Source organism: Pinus tabuliformis, chromosome J, assembly GCF_031772625.1.
Source record: "Pinus tabuliformis cultivar Carrire ecotype Pingquan chromosome J, CPIR1, whole genome shotgun sequence".
In the NCBI taxonomy this organism is placed as follows: Eukaryota; Viridiplantae; Streptophyta; class Pinopsida; order Pinales; family Pinaceae; genus Pinus; species Pinus tabuliformis.
In genome coordinates this window covers 1,063,628,099-1,063,644,682 of record NC_142295.1, presented here as the reverse complement: position 1 = coordinate 1,063,644,682, position 16,584 = coordinate 1,063,628,099, and the positions used below count along the sequence as shown (strand labels likewise).

Sequence of the window (16,584 nt, the reverse complement as noted above, 5' to 3'; positions counted from 1 at the left end):
AAGTTTTTTTTAATAATTGTTATATATATTTAACATTGCAACTTCCGTTACCCAGAGACTACAAATGCGTCCGCCGTCCACCAACTTTCACGAATGGAAATAAATTTTGTGGGGTCTTGATTTTATTAGGATCGTCTGATCGCTGGAGCATTTACTGTAAAATTACCAAATACCAAGTACCAGACTACCGTGGCCCGCGTGTCCAAGATATGGAAAGATATGGAAACAGGAAACTTAAGTAACAAGTTACAGACTTGCAAGGAAGAGTCCTTGTCCACAGGTTGCTTCCGACTGGTCTCGATCCATTGCTTGCCGCCCTCCTCTGTCATCTTTTTGGATATTTAATCGCCTATAGAAGGAGCAATCCTGCGCATTTCTCTGCATTCTTAGCTCCCAAAGCGGAGAAACTGTGCATCTGAAATTCCCCTTTTCTTCCTCTTTATTTCGACCTCAAAGATTTCTGTGCTTTCGACCTCAAAGATCGACGGAGTGTGGCTGCTTTTAGCAAATAACGGAGGTTGTCTGTGGTATAGACGGTTTAGGCTCAAGACGGCGATATCTAAAGTATATCGGACGGAATTCGGCGTTGATCCGGCTTCTTTCAGGTTAGATTTTGGCGAATCTATGACGTTTTGTTTTATTCTTTCTTCTGCGTTATTCATTTCAAAGACACTGGTTTGGAATTGCGTTCTGCTTATTTAATTTTCTGGCTGGATGATATGGTGCATGGACGAATTATCTGTTAACAGTGTGTATTGTTGGATTATATTTTCTTTGCAGCGCGTTTCTAGCTCATTCTTGATGTTTCATTTAAATGCGTTTTTTTTTTCCTTCTAATTTTCATTCAAAATGCAGATTTTCACAGCATAAAATGAGAACTTGTTTTGGTAAAACTGCCTAACATATATATATTTTTTTAATTTCGTTTCGATTTTTGTAGCTGTCTCTAGTGCTAATTTTGTGTATTATAAGATATTCCTCCTGCTAATTCTATTACTTTCGTTTCGATTATTGTACCTGTCTTTACTGCTAAGTCTCTGTGTTATAAGATATTAAGGAGGAATTCTTATTATTGCTAGAAAGGTGCTTTTGTTTGGACCAACACTGAAAAAATTTCATACTGAATTTTGTATAAAATTCAATATTTTATTTTCTTATATCAGAGGTCCCTAGTAAGTTCAATAGTGTGGTGCATTGCTAGCTGAAATGTTGATCTTATTTGCCTTTTGTTTTATTTCTTTGGCTTCTCATTCACGGGCGATTTATAGTCGAAAGCCTGAATATTTATATTTATTGTGAAGGAATTGGGTTTTTTTCCTGGATAACTTTAATGCCATACGAAATTACAGATTCTCCTAAAATACTCATTCTGATTAATAATAACAAAAAAAAATGATATCCTACCTGAGTGGTAGAGGTGCTCTGCATTCTGTCATGTGCTGAGCTGGGTTGATCTCCTTGATAGCTCATGTTTAATAAGTAGTATTTGAAAGTGCAAAATCAGAGGGTTTTTTTTGAATCCCATGAGTGGTTATCCAGGTTAAGATGTATCCATCTTCTGTTTTTTTTATTTGAGATCCACTGTTAACCAAAGGCCGAGTAGTTTGAGAAATTACCTTATGCAAGCTGAGCAAATGCCAGAGTGTCTTGAAAGTATTCAATTGAAATTTGATGGTAGTGATTTAGCAGTGATTTCACTGTACGTTCACAGGGAATAACAAATTCAGCCTTTCTGTAATTTCACTTGAGTAATCTGGATTCTGCATTTAATGATTATCCATGTTAAATATGAAATATAGGGTTTTTATAAAGTTTTTCAGATTAATTATATTATAAGTTGTTGGTTAATTTGAAAGACTATTAAAATCAATATAAATTATAAAAATCTAAAATCCAGGTTATAGAATTTGTAATTTAATAAAACAATTTGTAATGTGACTAATAATTTTTTTATTATCAAAATTTAATATAAATCACAAAAATCTTAAATCAAATGTATAAATTCTATAATTCAATTGAAACAAGCTTTGGGACCTTGCTGCAGGGTTTCTTAATGTAGTGGATACTCAAGTAGAAAACGATTCCAACATTTCAGAACAAATCGGAGCAGTGGGCATGGCGAGTACAATGACTGTGACAATATACAAGAACCGCAGACTCAGAGCCACTGGTAATTTCAAGATCCTTTACTGGAGAGTAACTTTGCATTTATAAAATATCAGTTTTATTTGTTTGCTCAGAAAGCATTTGAAGGTCTAAGAGATAATATAAAGAATATAGAGAAAACTTTATTCAGAATTTTGATCTCAATTATTTCAAAAGATGTTTTAAACAGCAATGTAGACATTTTTGTGGTGGTTTGTTGGTAAACTAAATGATTTAAATTTTATTTTGTTTATTTTTTATAATATTTTTATTTTTTATATGTATTAAATTAGAAAATATTATATATATGCCGTTCTTAAATAATTGTTATTTATTTAAGGTATTCAAATTTTTCTTTGTAAGAGGTATATTTAGGCTTATCATTTTTTAAAAATGTAAGAAGCATGGAAGTGTTGTAGATTTATTATTTTTCTATTTTTTATTAATAAGGTGAATTATATATATATTTCCCATCTATTTTATCAGTGTTTCCATTTTAAACAAAAAAACTCAGAACATTTGAACAATCTGGAAAATTTGCAGAAAAATTTGATCAGCAGGTGTCAAAACAAAGTGTAGCAATGAGACTTGAGCCGAATTGTACAACAAAAAATGAAAAATTTGAACAATTATGAGTACAATTTGAAATTAGATGAAACTTGTACAAATAAATTTTAAAAGTCATATGATGGCAGTTTAAAAATAAAAACGTCATAAAAAAATTCCTTGACGGGTAGGGTCACCCGTCAAATTTAACCCCTGCCTCCTCCTCCTCTCAGAGTTTCCTGCATTGTGTGGTCTAGTCTTGTGCGTCTCGTGCGTTTGGAGCTCCATATGTTGTGTGTCCATGAATGTGGTCTGGTGTCTATTGTTATGTCTGTTTTTGTCATTTGTTTGGTGTGTCTCTCTGTCTGGGTGGTGTGGTATTCTCTGAGAGGTGGAGGCAGAGGCATGTTTGTGTTCCCTGAGAGGCAGAGGTAACACATCAATTGTTATTGAATCAAGACAATTCTGCCCAGGGATCACAGTTAAATGTGGCATCAGACTCGATGACAGGCAAATGAGGCATTCCTGTAAATTTATTTTCAAACTCTCTGTATGGATTGATCACTCTGATTATGGGTTGTGGGTCGCAAACAAGATCAGTTAAATGAGAGCGGAATCAATTTGAGTTTAGAAATTTCATTGGCATAGCTCGATTCCTGTAAATAAACTGAGATGTTCACTGTTAATTGGTTTTTTAAATTATATCTTCAGCATCCTTGGCGAGAGGCGGCAATATAGATCCCTACTTTGCGACTAAATGGAAAGAAACAGGGCATGCCCATATCATGGTTGGATCTGGGCGGTGGCCATCGTCGAATAATGGCCACTGGTAGCGTTTTATTCTGCAGATCCTGCAGTTTCTTGGTTTTTTAAATTAAATCCTCTGCATACATGGTTGGTGAGGCAGTTTCTTGGTTTTTTAAATTAAATCCTGTGCATCCATGTTCTTGGTTTTTAAAATTAAATTCTGTGCATCCATGGTGAGGCGGTTTCTTGGTTTTTTAAATTAGATCATCTGAATCCATGTTACTTGGTTGTTTAACCACAGAAAGCCAGAGAAACCGGGCATGCCTTTTGAATATGGCTGGCGTCGAAGCATTTTTCTGGAGGAGAATTTCCCTTACCCCGTGAAGCTGTTAAAAGATGGAGTTAACGGCGACCCTTCCCTTACCCAGGGCGTAATTAAACCTTCGTATACGGTGCACAGGCTAGATTTCTATGCTGCGGTATCGAGGGGTGGACTAACGCTAGGTTTCTCGGCCACATCATTCATTTTACGCATCGTCTCCCAATGCAGCGACCATTCTCCTAGACATTGAATCTACGGGCCGGAACCATTGCAAATATCATGACTATCAATGTGAATTCATCCTTCGGAGGTAGGTACATCATTTTCTTGACCGACTCTGTTTTAAAGTCATTGTCGATTGCATTAGCTGTCTGTTTTGTAAACCATACAAGGGATTATTTCTGCATTAGCTATATCTCAGGTTTTGCACCGAATTACTGATACAATTTGCATTAGCTATTCTAGGTTAAGCATATTTCATCCAAGGGCCCCAGCAACGCTCTGCAAGTGATTCATTATTTTATCATTAGTAGATGAAGCGTGAAACCTACCTGTTATCCAAAAATCCATATGGGTTATTTCGTTACCATTTTCATTCCCTGTTCAGGAGGTGGGGTTGGATTCGGGAGGGTATTCCTTCCAGATGTTCGGGAATCGATTACTCAAACTTCACCGGGCCTGCTGCCTATCCTCTGGCTCTCTAACTATAGGTTAGATCCCTCTGCTTGCAGGTCTCCAGGTGCCCTTCCATATTTTCTCAATACCATATATACTCAGATTGAATCTCCGGGTTTATATTTGGATTCAATGTATTTGGTTTATATTGAATTTTTGGGTTATGTTGGATTGGACATGTAATTTAATTCCTCAAATTTTGTCTGCATTCACATGTGGACTTGTAACTTAATGGTTAAAATTTTCTCTAGAGTCGCATCCAGTGGACAAAATATTATCTAGGATGTTTTAACAATAGATTTGTTAAGGCCATCAAAATATGAGCCCAGAGAGATTCGACCCCTAGAGGCATGGTGGAAGGTAAGACTGATACGAGCGTGGGGTTGAGTCTGCTGGAGTATTTTATTTTATTGGGCATTTCCCATTTCTGGCGGTCGGGCGGAGCATACTGATAGTGCGCAATTTGTTACGGGGACCCATCAGCTCCTCCTCCTCCAACGACGTTTGCTGCTTCAGGGTCACCCCTCCCAGAGACACCCTCCATACTGATGCAGAGGCTGCTCAGCTGTTGGGTCAGCCCTTCATCCTCTTCAGCTCCCTCCAGAGACCTTCCATACTGATGCAGAGGCTCAGTATATAATCCAATCTCACCCACCCCCAAATTAGCCTGTACATATAACCCCATAAATATTTTTTTGATTCATAATTCGGTAAATTTTGTCAAATACTCGGCTCTCTTTGTATTTAATCATTCTTAAATTTTTATTTTATGATATATTTTACTGGCATTAAGATTTGTTAAGGTCATCAAAATATGTACATAAAGGAGCATTTAACAATGGTTAATGATCATATATTGTTCACATGATTTGGGACTGTATGCTTGGCTTTCCGTGTTATTGTTGCTGCTGTCCCAACTCAAGTTGCAAGGGCGTGGGCCATTTTGAAATGTTTCACTGCTTCCTGTGAACCTGCCAATAATACTCACAAATTTCATTGTCATAACTACTCAGATTGAATTTCTAGGTTTATATTTGGATTCTTCTCTCCCGTCACTTTCCACTTCTGGTAACTTTTTATTTCGTCCCCCAATGCAGTGTCCAGATCATTCCTTGTACATACGTGGACGTTGAATCTAAGTACAAGGAAAAAGGGCAACGGGTGTAACCTTGCATTTCCTTAACTGACTATTGTTCACTTATAATTTATAGTGATAGCTGTGATAATTATTATGATAATAAATAGAATTATAGTGATAGTTGTGATGATTTTGATAATAAATCTATTTATGGTTGTATTTTCATTTTTTTTTATCACTGAGAAAAAATAATTTTGATAATAAATTTCTGTGTTTTCATTTCTTTTTATTGGTGAGAAAAAATAATTATTCTCCTACTCCCAGTTTCCAAAAAAGTCAAACTCAATGTTGCAATTTTCATTTAATTGATTGTATCTTTTAATTTGATGAATATGTCCAAATGGGTTGTAGGCTATATGGGAGTATGATGTCTTGTGTTCCATGGGCATATCATGGTTGAAGAAAAAGAGCTTAGAGTAAATGGTGCAAAGGTAAATTCAAAGCCTTCAGTGTATTCATTTCCTTTCAATTATCAAATTAGGTCTGTCACTTTGCCTAAAATATTGAATTTGATTCATAAAGCTTTTGCTACTTTAAAGATAAGGCATAGATGACCACTAAATTTTGATAATTGTTGTTTTTTTTTGGCAGATGATAAAGAAGACATGACGAATATACAAGCATGTTAGGATAGATGAAATATCTACATGTCATTATGAATTCATTATGTTATCATGACCCAAAATAAACTAGCATTCATTTATTTTTCATCTTTATTATGTAATTACTCTAAAAACACCATAATAATAAAAGGTATTATTTTTTTTGAAAGGGCTAAAAGCCCTTTCTCATTGCTCTTGAGGATGGACCATGGCTATCCTGAAGGGTTTGTGTCCCTCTCTCCACCTTACTTTTTCATTTACTTTTATTTCTTTATTTTAGAACTAGATAGTTTTAGTTTAATAGATTGTAAATCAAAAGTATCAAATAATGCATCAATATAGATAATTATAACATCTTAACTGAAAATTTAAAATCTTAAATCAACTTGAAGTTATGTATATGCATTTGATTTAATCAATATAGTATTTTTCCAACCATGGGTTTTGTGATAATTGCACAATTTTTGGATGCTTCTTTAGTGGTTGGATTTGTGTATGATTAAGTTGTATGTATTTATTCTATGTACATTCATTGGTTGGCCTATGGTAATTGCAAAAAATTTTGTATACCTATTGAGTGATTGAATTTTTGTATGATCAAGTTGTATGTTTTTATTGTATACATTGATTGATGTGTTTTTCTATTACTTTGTGATGATGAATTTACACACATAATTTCATGTATTAATGATTGTTGTTTGAGTTTCATTTAGTGGTTGGATTTGTGTATGATCAAGTTGTATGTCTTTATTGTATGTACATTGATTGGTGTGTGCTAATTGCAAAAAAAATGTATGTCTATTGAGTTTAAATGAAAAAATGAAATTGTTTGTATGAATTTAAATGCAAAATTTTGTGTAATGATTGTTGTTTGAGCTTCATTTATATGATTGTGTTTTATAATGAATGTGTGACATGTGAATATGTATTTTGAAATGTATGAGAATTTTTTTTATTGATGCTTGGTCCTTGGTTTCTATATTATGTTTCTGCATTCAAAACCTTTTTTGTGTGTGATGATCAATATTTGATATGTAATGTTCAATGTATCTTTTTGCAATGCTTTTTGTGATGTTCATTAATTGATGTATATTTGTGATTGTGTATGAGAATGGTTGTTCTTTGGGAATTATTTACATAGTTGTGCATTTATAATGAATGTGGATGACATGTTTGATATGTACTTTGAAATGTGTGTGGATTTTATTTAGCACATGGCTTGATTTAATGTCTACAATAATTTTGTATGTTTGGATATTTACAAGCTTATGTGTATGATGATCAATATTTGATATGCGATGTTTGTAGTATTTACAAATTTATGTGTGTAATAAGAAGATTTTGATGGGATGTTTGTATTCTTGTGTATTTGCAATGCTTTTGACGTTTGAATGTTTGTGTATTTGTAAGGCTTCTTATGTTTGTGTTATTTTTGTACATACAATGTTGTTTGTAATTATTAAAACTTGAATTGTACTCTTGATTGTGTGTTTCTACTATAAATTGTATGTGTATTTGTACTGTTGATTGTATGCATTTTCCAGGATGTGTTTGTATACTTGATTGTATGCATTTTTTATTATGTGTTTGTATTATTGATCACATTTGTTTCTGTATTTACAATCTTGTGCGTAATAAATTCTAAATCATTGTTTATATGTTTTTGTATTTACATTGTTTTTGAATGTAATGGTGATTAAAACTTGAATTGTACTCTTGATTGTGTGTTTGTACTATTAATTGTATGTGTATTTGTACTCTTGATTGTATGCATTTTTCAGTATGTGTTTGTATACTTGATTGTATGCATTTCTCGTTGTGTGTTTTTATTCTTGATTACATTTGTTTGTGTATTTACAATCTTGTGTTTAATAAATTCTAAAGGAATGTTTATATGTTTCTGTATTCACAATCTTTTTTAATGTAATGGTGATTAAAACTTGAACTGTACTCTTCATTGTCTGTTTGTACTATTAATTGTATGTGTATTTGTACTCTTGATTGTATGCATTTTCAGTGTGTGTTTGTATGCATTTCTGATTCTGTGTTTGTATTCTTGATCACATTTGTTTGTGTATTTACAATCTTGTGTGTATTAAATTCTAAAGGAATGTTTATATGTTTCTTTATTTACAATGTTTTTGAATGTAATGGTGAAAATCCGATATCGTGTTTGAGTAATTGCGTATCTATATATTTTTTAATGGAATGATGAAAATTTAATGTGATGCTTGTATATCTATAATACCTTTTAATGTAATCATGGTTGTTGTTTGATTGGGTTGTTTATTTATTTGTAATTTTTTCATTGTGATTGTGTATATGCTTCGAATGTGAAAATTTGTGTGAGAATGAGAAAAATTTGAGATGACATCTTTTTGTATTTGCAATAATATTTATGTAATGATCAAAATTTGATGTCTATTTTCAATTTAAATTTATTGCACAAGAAATTAAATGGGGTGATTGGGAGTGTTGAGTGAAATAGTAATATTATATAAACTTTGAGTGAGGGGGTAGTAGAAATGAATTTTAATCTATTATATAGGAAAATGAAATAGGAGGTGGGGTTGGGGGAGTGATGAGTGAAATAGTAGTATAACCATAAATTAGCATTGAGGGGGAGGGGCCAAATGAACTTCCACCTTCACGTAGTTGGCCTTGTTAGTAGAGAATTTATATCACTTTATATCACAAAGTTCTCAAAGCCAAGTAAAGTTCCTTTTAAGTATAAGTAAAATATTATTTTTGAATTTTTACTTATCAAATTAATTTTTATATATATAAACATAATAAATATTGAAAATATATCTAATTTTTTTCATAACTTTAATTCACACACATAAAATATCTATATATATATGATTATTGTTAAATAATAATAATTTTTTTATTATTATTAAATAAAATTGTAAATTATTATTTTAAAAACTATTTAATTAATATCATTATAAATATTTATTTATATATTATAAAATATATTTAATATATATATATATATATATATATATATATATATATATATATATATATATATAAATTCATGTGATGCAGTTTAATACCTAATTTAAATTTAAGTTTTAAAATAAATTTTCATATTTTATTAAAATATTCTATTAACATTTAATATATTAAATTTTATTTATAATTCTTATATCATATATATATATATATTCTCTCTAAAAAATTTCAAAACTTCTTTAATTAATTTAAATTTCAGTAATTTGAATTTAATCTTTATTTAATATGAAGAATAAAATTATAAATGTTTATTTACTAATATTAATATTATTATTTATTTAATTGAAATAAAAAATAAAAAAATTATATGTTATTAATATTGTTATTTAATAAATTATTTATTTAATCAAAATAAAGAATAAAATTTTTTATATATTATTAATATTGTTATTTAATAAATTAGAAAATTTTAATTTCATGATTTAGAAAATAATAAAATGCATCATACGTTTATAATTTGATGTATATTATTTACTATGTATATTAATTATTTTTATTTTAATGTTATATTTGATATTTAATTTAAGTTTAAATTTTTTAAATAAATTTATGTATTTTATTAATATATTATTTTAATAATTTATTTAAATTTAAATTTAATTTTTTTCAATAAATTTATGTATTTTTATGAATATATTATATTTAAATTTAAATTAATTAATAATAAACCAAATGTATTTCATATATTTTTTTTATTAATTATTTTTTATTAGTTTTATAATGTTTTAAAATATATATCGTCTTAATTATTTTTTTATATCTAATTTAAATTTAACTTTATTTTACCCGGATGCGGGTGCCTTAATGAGATGTTAAAGCTTGAGCATGCGGAGCCGGCATCTGGCAATACCTTGAGTAGGTTTGGCGGTTCGAGGCAGGATATTAATTAGCATTTATGAAGCTTCGGGTTCAAGGCACGCAGGAAATAGATTTCAGGATGGCGCGCACAACTCACGGTTCATTTGCTCTGGTCTCTTCAGACAGTGACAGAGTCGCTCCGGTTTCTTCAGGCAGTGCTACTCTCTGGTGGTTATGTCCTCAGAGCTTCTGCGCAGCACAGAGAATTTGGAAGCCACCATGGCTTCATAATCGCTCACATCTTGCCAGCTTCAGGTATTTGGTTTTGTCTCTTTTCGAAGGTGTCTGGTGTAGTAAGTCAGTCTTCTCCATATGCGTCGGGTGTATTAAGTCAGTCTTCTTGCCCATCTCTGTAAGGGGTTTCGTTTCTGTCTTTGCTGAAGGTGTCTGGGTCGGGTATTGGGTTCATTCAGTCGTTGCTGGGTTATTTCTCGTGGTCGTTTATACATTCTGTGTGCTCTGCTTTGGGGTCTTCAGATCGGAGGTCTGTTCATTCCGGTTTCATTTAGTTTGTGGCGAGTCACTTCTCTTTCTCCCTCAGTCCTTCAGCACTTTCAAAATGTTGATCTATTCTGCAATGGCCCGTCGTCGTGGCATTCCCAGGCGGGGCAGCAACATAGGGTCCCGTGGAGGTTCTCGAGGTTGTGGTGGCTCTGGACCTCGACGTATAACCCTGTTAGCCTCTGCCTCGCCGCCCTCAGACCACTCTGGACCCTCCCTAAACAGCTCGTTTCACTCATCCCTGTTCAAATTCAAAAGCAGGCTTAACAAACCGATTATCTCAGCTATTATAATAGTTATCTTCTCGGAGGAAGAAGATGAGCTCACAGGCTCAGATGAAACCTCCAAGGAACAGTCTCTTTCTCAAAATTCCAGTGATTCTCAGGGCAGCTTGGCTGGTGATGTCCTCAATAATCCCGCTGCGTTGCAGGAAGAAGGCCAACAAGAAGATTCTCGCCATGAGCCAGACTCTTCTCAAGAGCATATTATAGCTTGTGGACCGGCGCAATTCTCTGGCAGCGTTTTGCACCTTGTGACTCCTCCAGATTGCAACATGACGGAAGTTGAAGATAATGTGATGGTTCATTGGGTAAGCTCTCCCAACAAGGCAAATGAAGACGACACAGATTCGCCACCTCAGGCATAATTACTTCTGGCTTCAGCAAGTCATCTTAGGATTTCTAGTTTTTGGGTGTAATTCTCAGTGGGTATGGCTTCTGATATTATCAGTATGAATTTTCACATTCTCCAGGACATAATTTTGGCTTTCCAGCTTTTTTGTAATAGTGGCAAAGGACAGCATTTTGTAATAGGGCAGCGCATACTGAAGCGTCGATCCTATCTGGCTCTATTTAGTCTTGGGTCTATGATTTTCATCTTTGTAAACAGAAGGCAATGTGCTAATCGCAACGGTTTTTCTGACAGAGGGCAGGCTACAGCCCCCTCAGAGGTTCAAACCTCTTTGTAAATATTTTTCTTTTTTAATCTTAATAGAATAGTCTTTATACAAAAATAAAAATAAAAATTTAACTTTATTTTAAATAAATTTTTATTTTCCACATTATATATATATATATATATATATATATATATATATATATATATATATATATATATATATATATATATATATATATATATATATATATATATATATAATATCAATTAATTTTAATTTTATAATTTATTAACTATTAAAAAATTATTCATTTTACTAATATCTAATAATCTTAATTTTAGTTTTGATGGTTAATTCAGTTTGTCAAGTTCCTATCATTAAAATAAATCTACTATAGTGGGTTTGATTCTCTGGACACTCTTGGGGTCAAGTTCCATCGTTGAGTCAATAGGAAGTTATCTTTTTAGGTAGATCTACTTGATAGAATATTTTGTGAATGTAGCAGTGAGTCGTCTCAAGGGGCGTGAACCACATAGGGGAAATAATCTAATAAATCTCAATTGGGTTCGTGAACCACATAGTGAAAAAAATATGTATTTTGAAATGTGTGAGTATTTTCTTTATTAATGCATGGTGACTATATTATGTATTTTGAAATGTGTGATGATCAAAATTTGATATGTAATACTCAATGTATCTTTGGATATTTACAATTATTTTTATGATGTTAATTATTTGATGTATATTTCTGATTTTGTATGAGAATGGTTGTTGATTGGGCTTCATTTACATAGTTGTGCATTTACAATGAATGTGGATGACATGTTTGATATGTTCTTTGAAATGTGTGTGGATTTTCTTTAGCACATGGCTTGATTTAGTATGTACATTAATTTTGTGTATTTGGATATCTACAATCTTGTGTGCATGATGATCAAAGTTTGATATGCAATTTTTGTAGTATTTATAATTTTGTGTGTGTAATAAGGAGATTGGATGGGATGTTTATATTGCTTGCGTATTTGCAATTCTTTTGATGTTTTAATGTTTGTGTATTTATTGTGCATTTGTATTGTTTCTATACTTACAATCTTGTTTGTAATGATTGAAACTTGAGTTGTGCTCTTGATTATTTGTTTGTACTCCTAATTTTATGCATTTTTCATTGTGTGTTTGTACTCTTCATGGTATGCATTTTTTATTATGCGTTTATGTACTTGATTGTATGGATTTCTTAGTATGCGTTTACATACTTGATTGTATACATTTATGATAGTGTTTGTATTTTTTATCACATTTGTTTGTGTATTTAAAAGTTTGTGTGTAATAAAATCTGAAGGAATATTTATATGCTTGTGTATTTACAATGTTTTTGAATGTAATGATAAAAAATTGATATGATATTTGAGTGCTTGTGTATTTATATGTTTTTTAATGGAATGATGAAAATTTAATGTGATGCTTGTATATCTATAATATTTTTTAATTTAATTATGGTTGTTGTTTGATAGGGTTGTTTGTTTATTTGTCATTTTTTCATTGTGATTGTGTATGTGCTTGGAATGTGAGAATTTGTGTGAGAATGAGAAAAATTTGATATGACATCTTTTTGTATTTGTAATAATATTTATGTAATGATAAATTTTGATGTCTATTTTGAATTTAAATTTATTGCACAAGAAATTAAATGGGGAGATTGGAGTGTTAGTGAAATAGTAATAATATATAAACTATAAGTGAGGGGGTAGCTCAAATGAACTTTAATGTATTGCATAGGGAGATCACATAAGAGGTGGGGTTTTGGGAGTGATGAGTAAAATAGTAGTATAACCATAAATTACGAGTGAGGGAGAGGGGCCAAATGAGCTTCCACCTTTACATGGGGCAAAATGAACTTCCACCTTTACATGGTTGACCTAGTTAATATAGTATTTGTAACACAAAATTCTCGAAGCCAGATGAAGTTGCTTTTACGTATAAATAAAATATTATTTTTATATATTTTTTTATCGAGTTTTAAATAATAATAATTCACCAATTTTAAATAATCAATATAAATTTCCCTTACATCTATAATTAACTTTGCCATTTATTTAAAAATAACTGAATTATTTATAGTTTCTTAGCATATCAATATATAAAATATTTTTATAATATAATCAAATTATATGTATATAAACATAATAAATATTAAAAATATATCTAATTGTTTTTATAACTTTATATATATATATATATATATATATATATATATATATATATATATATATAATATGATATAGATAAAATATTAATATGAATATGAATATATATCTATATCTATATATATATATATATATAGAGGAAGAATACTTTGTATTCAAAATCTGGATTTCACAGCGAGAACCATTTTACATCACGGTAAAAAAACTTGCTTCAAACTTAGCATATGCTTCCATGTCTCATTATACCCTTGAAGCAAATTTCTTTCTCCTAGTAGCTTTATATACAATTAAGAAACACTAAAATAGACCATAGATCATAAATTACAATCCTAATAACAAAATACATCTACAAAGCATCAAGAAACATTATCCAAGATTGAGTTGCCCGTCATCCTCACCAACAGAATTGCCTCGGTGCTCAGTCCTGCACTTGAGTTGCCAACACCTCCATCGCTCTGAAGTTTTGCTACAAACACCTTCGACAGCCCTGCAATTATCTCTTTGACCTCGATGAACAGTATCACTAATTAGCTCTGAATTGACAGTGAGGAGGTATGTCTCCATATTTACAATTTTTCGCTCCAAGGTCACCTCCATAGCCTCAAACTTTGCATTGATTCTCTTGGTGTTAGCAATTCATTCGCTTTCCAACAACTCCACTCGCTGAGTGATGATGTTGAGACTCCCCATGATTAGCTTGAATAGGAATTCGGTAGTCTGCTTCCAGCGCGCGAGCTCCTCCTTAGAAGGGTCCCACTGTGATCCCCCGATACACTCATTTTGACACTCAACCAACTCTCACTATAATCACCACTGCACACCAAATCTTTAACTGTAGGCAACGTTACTGGGGGTGTTGGTGACTTATATCATCCTTGCTCTCCTGTCACTACAAACGTTGTTGCTCGTGTGATTAACCATTGGAGGTCCTCAAGCTAAAGTCCCATTAAATATACATTTTTCCTCGGAGATATGGAAAATCATGTCTGCAAGCAATTTGCAACATAATTCCTCCTCCCCATTAATTCTCTCTTGTTGTGAAAAATCCTTCAAATTCACTGAAATGATGGGATCGTCGCATCGTCCCCACTCCACGTTCACGCCATCTTGAAACAATACCCTATGTTTCCCTAGGGATCTGGGAAATAGCCATGCATCTTTCCCATGTTCCACATGTCCATTCATTTGTAGCCTCGCCTCTGCATTGCTCCACCAACATCGGGAGTCCTGATTTGAGTTATTGACAGTCTTTCTTGCATTAAATCAAGAGATAGGGAAGTAGCCGTCGGTTCTCCCATCTAACCCATATCTCCCAACTCCCAATATAAGGCCTCGATTTTCCATTTTATCAACAACTAAATTTGATCGACAGAGAACATGAAAAATGGAATGCTTCTCCAATTTTTCTAATTAGAGGCTTACTCGTTTAACAATGGGTGAGTTGTTGTCCATAGAACATCCATTTGAGAACATTCGTATGACCAACGTTGAGTCTCCTATTATGTTTATTGTCTTTATTCCTAAGGCTATAGTGAGATCCAAACCTTTCCACAAGATGAAAAACTTCACCTTATTATTGGTGGTCACTCCCAATCCCCACACATATTTGGTTGCCAAATGTTCTTGAGGACTACATAGAACCCTTCCGACTCCCTTTATTATTAAATAATTAATTTATTATTGTTAAATAAAATTATGAAATATTATTATAAATATATTATTATTATTATTATTATTAAATAAAACCATAAAATATTATTATAAAAATCCATTTATTCATTACTATTATAAATACTTTTTTAAATATTATTATTATTATTATTTTCTCCATTTTAATACCTAATTTTAACTTTTCATATATATTCCCGTATATGATTTTTTTGTATATCTATATATATATATATATATATATATATATATATATATATATATATATATATATATATATATATATATATATATATAATTTTCATATTACATTTTTCATTTTTATAATTAAAAAAAAATCAAATCACCTCTAATTATTTTAATAAAATTTAGTAATTTAAATTTAATCAATTAATTATTATTATTATTTATTTCTATTTTAAGGATGATATCTTTCGATATCTAATTAAAATATTTTAAATAAATTATGTGTTTTTTTAATATATTATACTAATTTTTGATATATTAAAATTGAAAATAATTAATTTTAATGTTAATAATATATAAAATTATTTTTCATATAATTTTTTATTAAGTAAATATTTTTTTAGTTCCATAATTTATTAAAGAATAATTATTTTTATTTTATAAATGATTTAAATTTAACTTTATTTTAAATAATTTTTATATTTCAATATCTTATTAATATGATATTAATATTTAAAATATTAATATTTCATATATAAGAATTTAAATTAATCAATTTTAATATCAATAATAAATATAAATATTATTTTTTTAATTAAATAAACAAATATATAAAATTTACATTAAACTAATTAATTTTAATTGTATAATATTAAAAAATTAAGCATTTTACTAATATGTAATAATTTTAGTTTTTGTCTTTATGATTAGCTCAGTTGGTCGAGTCCCTCTCATTAAAACAACTCTACTATTGAAAGGTTGTGGGTTTGATTCTCTCAACACTTCTAGGGTCAAGTCAATATGAAGGGATTCTTTCATGCATATCTACCTAGTATAGTATTATGTAAATGTAGTAGTCATTATCTCTAGAGGACGTAAACCACATAGGGAAAAAATTCTATTAATCTCAATTTAATATGTATTTCACATAACTGATAACTATGAATCAAAAACAAAATAAAAAGTCTATTAATTTTAATTTAATAATTATTTGACATAAATGATAATATATATATATATATCTCTATATATGTATATATAATTTAAATTTAATTTGAAACTATAGATTTTTA

The 16,584-nt window shown here is 30.7% G+C and overlaps 1 long non-coding RNA gene across 1 annotated transcript; it reads left to right on the top strand.

Moving 5' to 3' along the window:
• The first annotated feature begins 252 nt into the window (after positions 1-252).
• LOC149230629 (uncharacterized) lies at positions 253-2,338 on the top strand. Its single transcript, XR_016247388.1, has 2 exons — positions 253-605; positions 2,045-2,338. It is a non-coding gene; the product is annotated as an uncharacterized LOC149230629 (long non-coding RNA).
• The last annotated feature ends 14,246 nt before the right edge of the window (positions 2,339-16,584 follow it).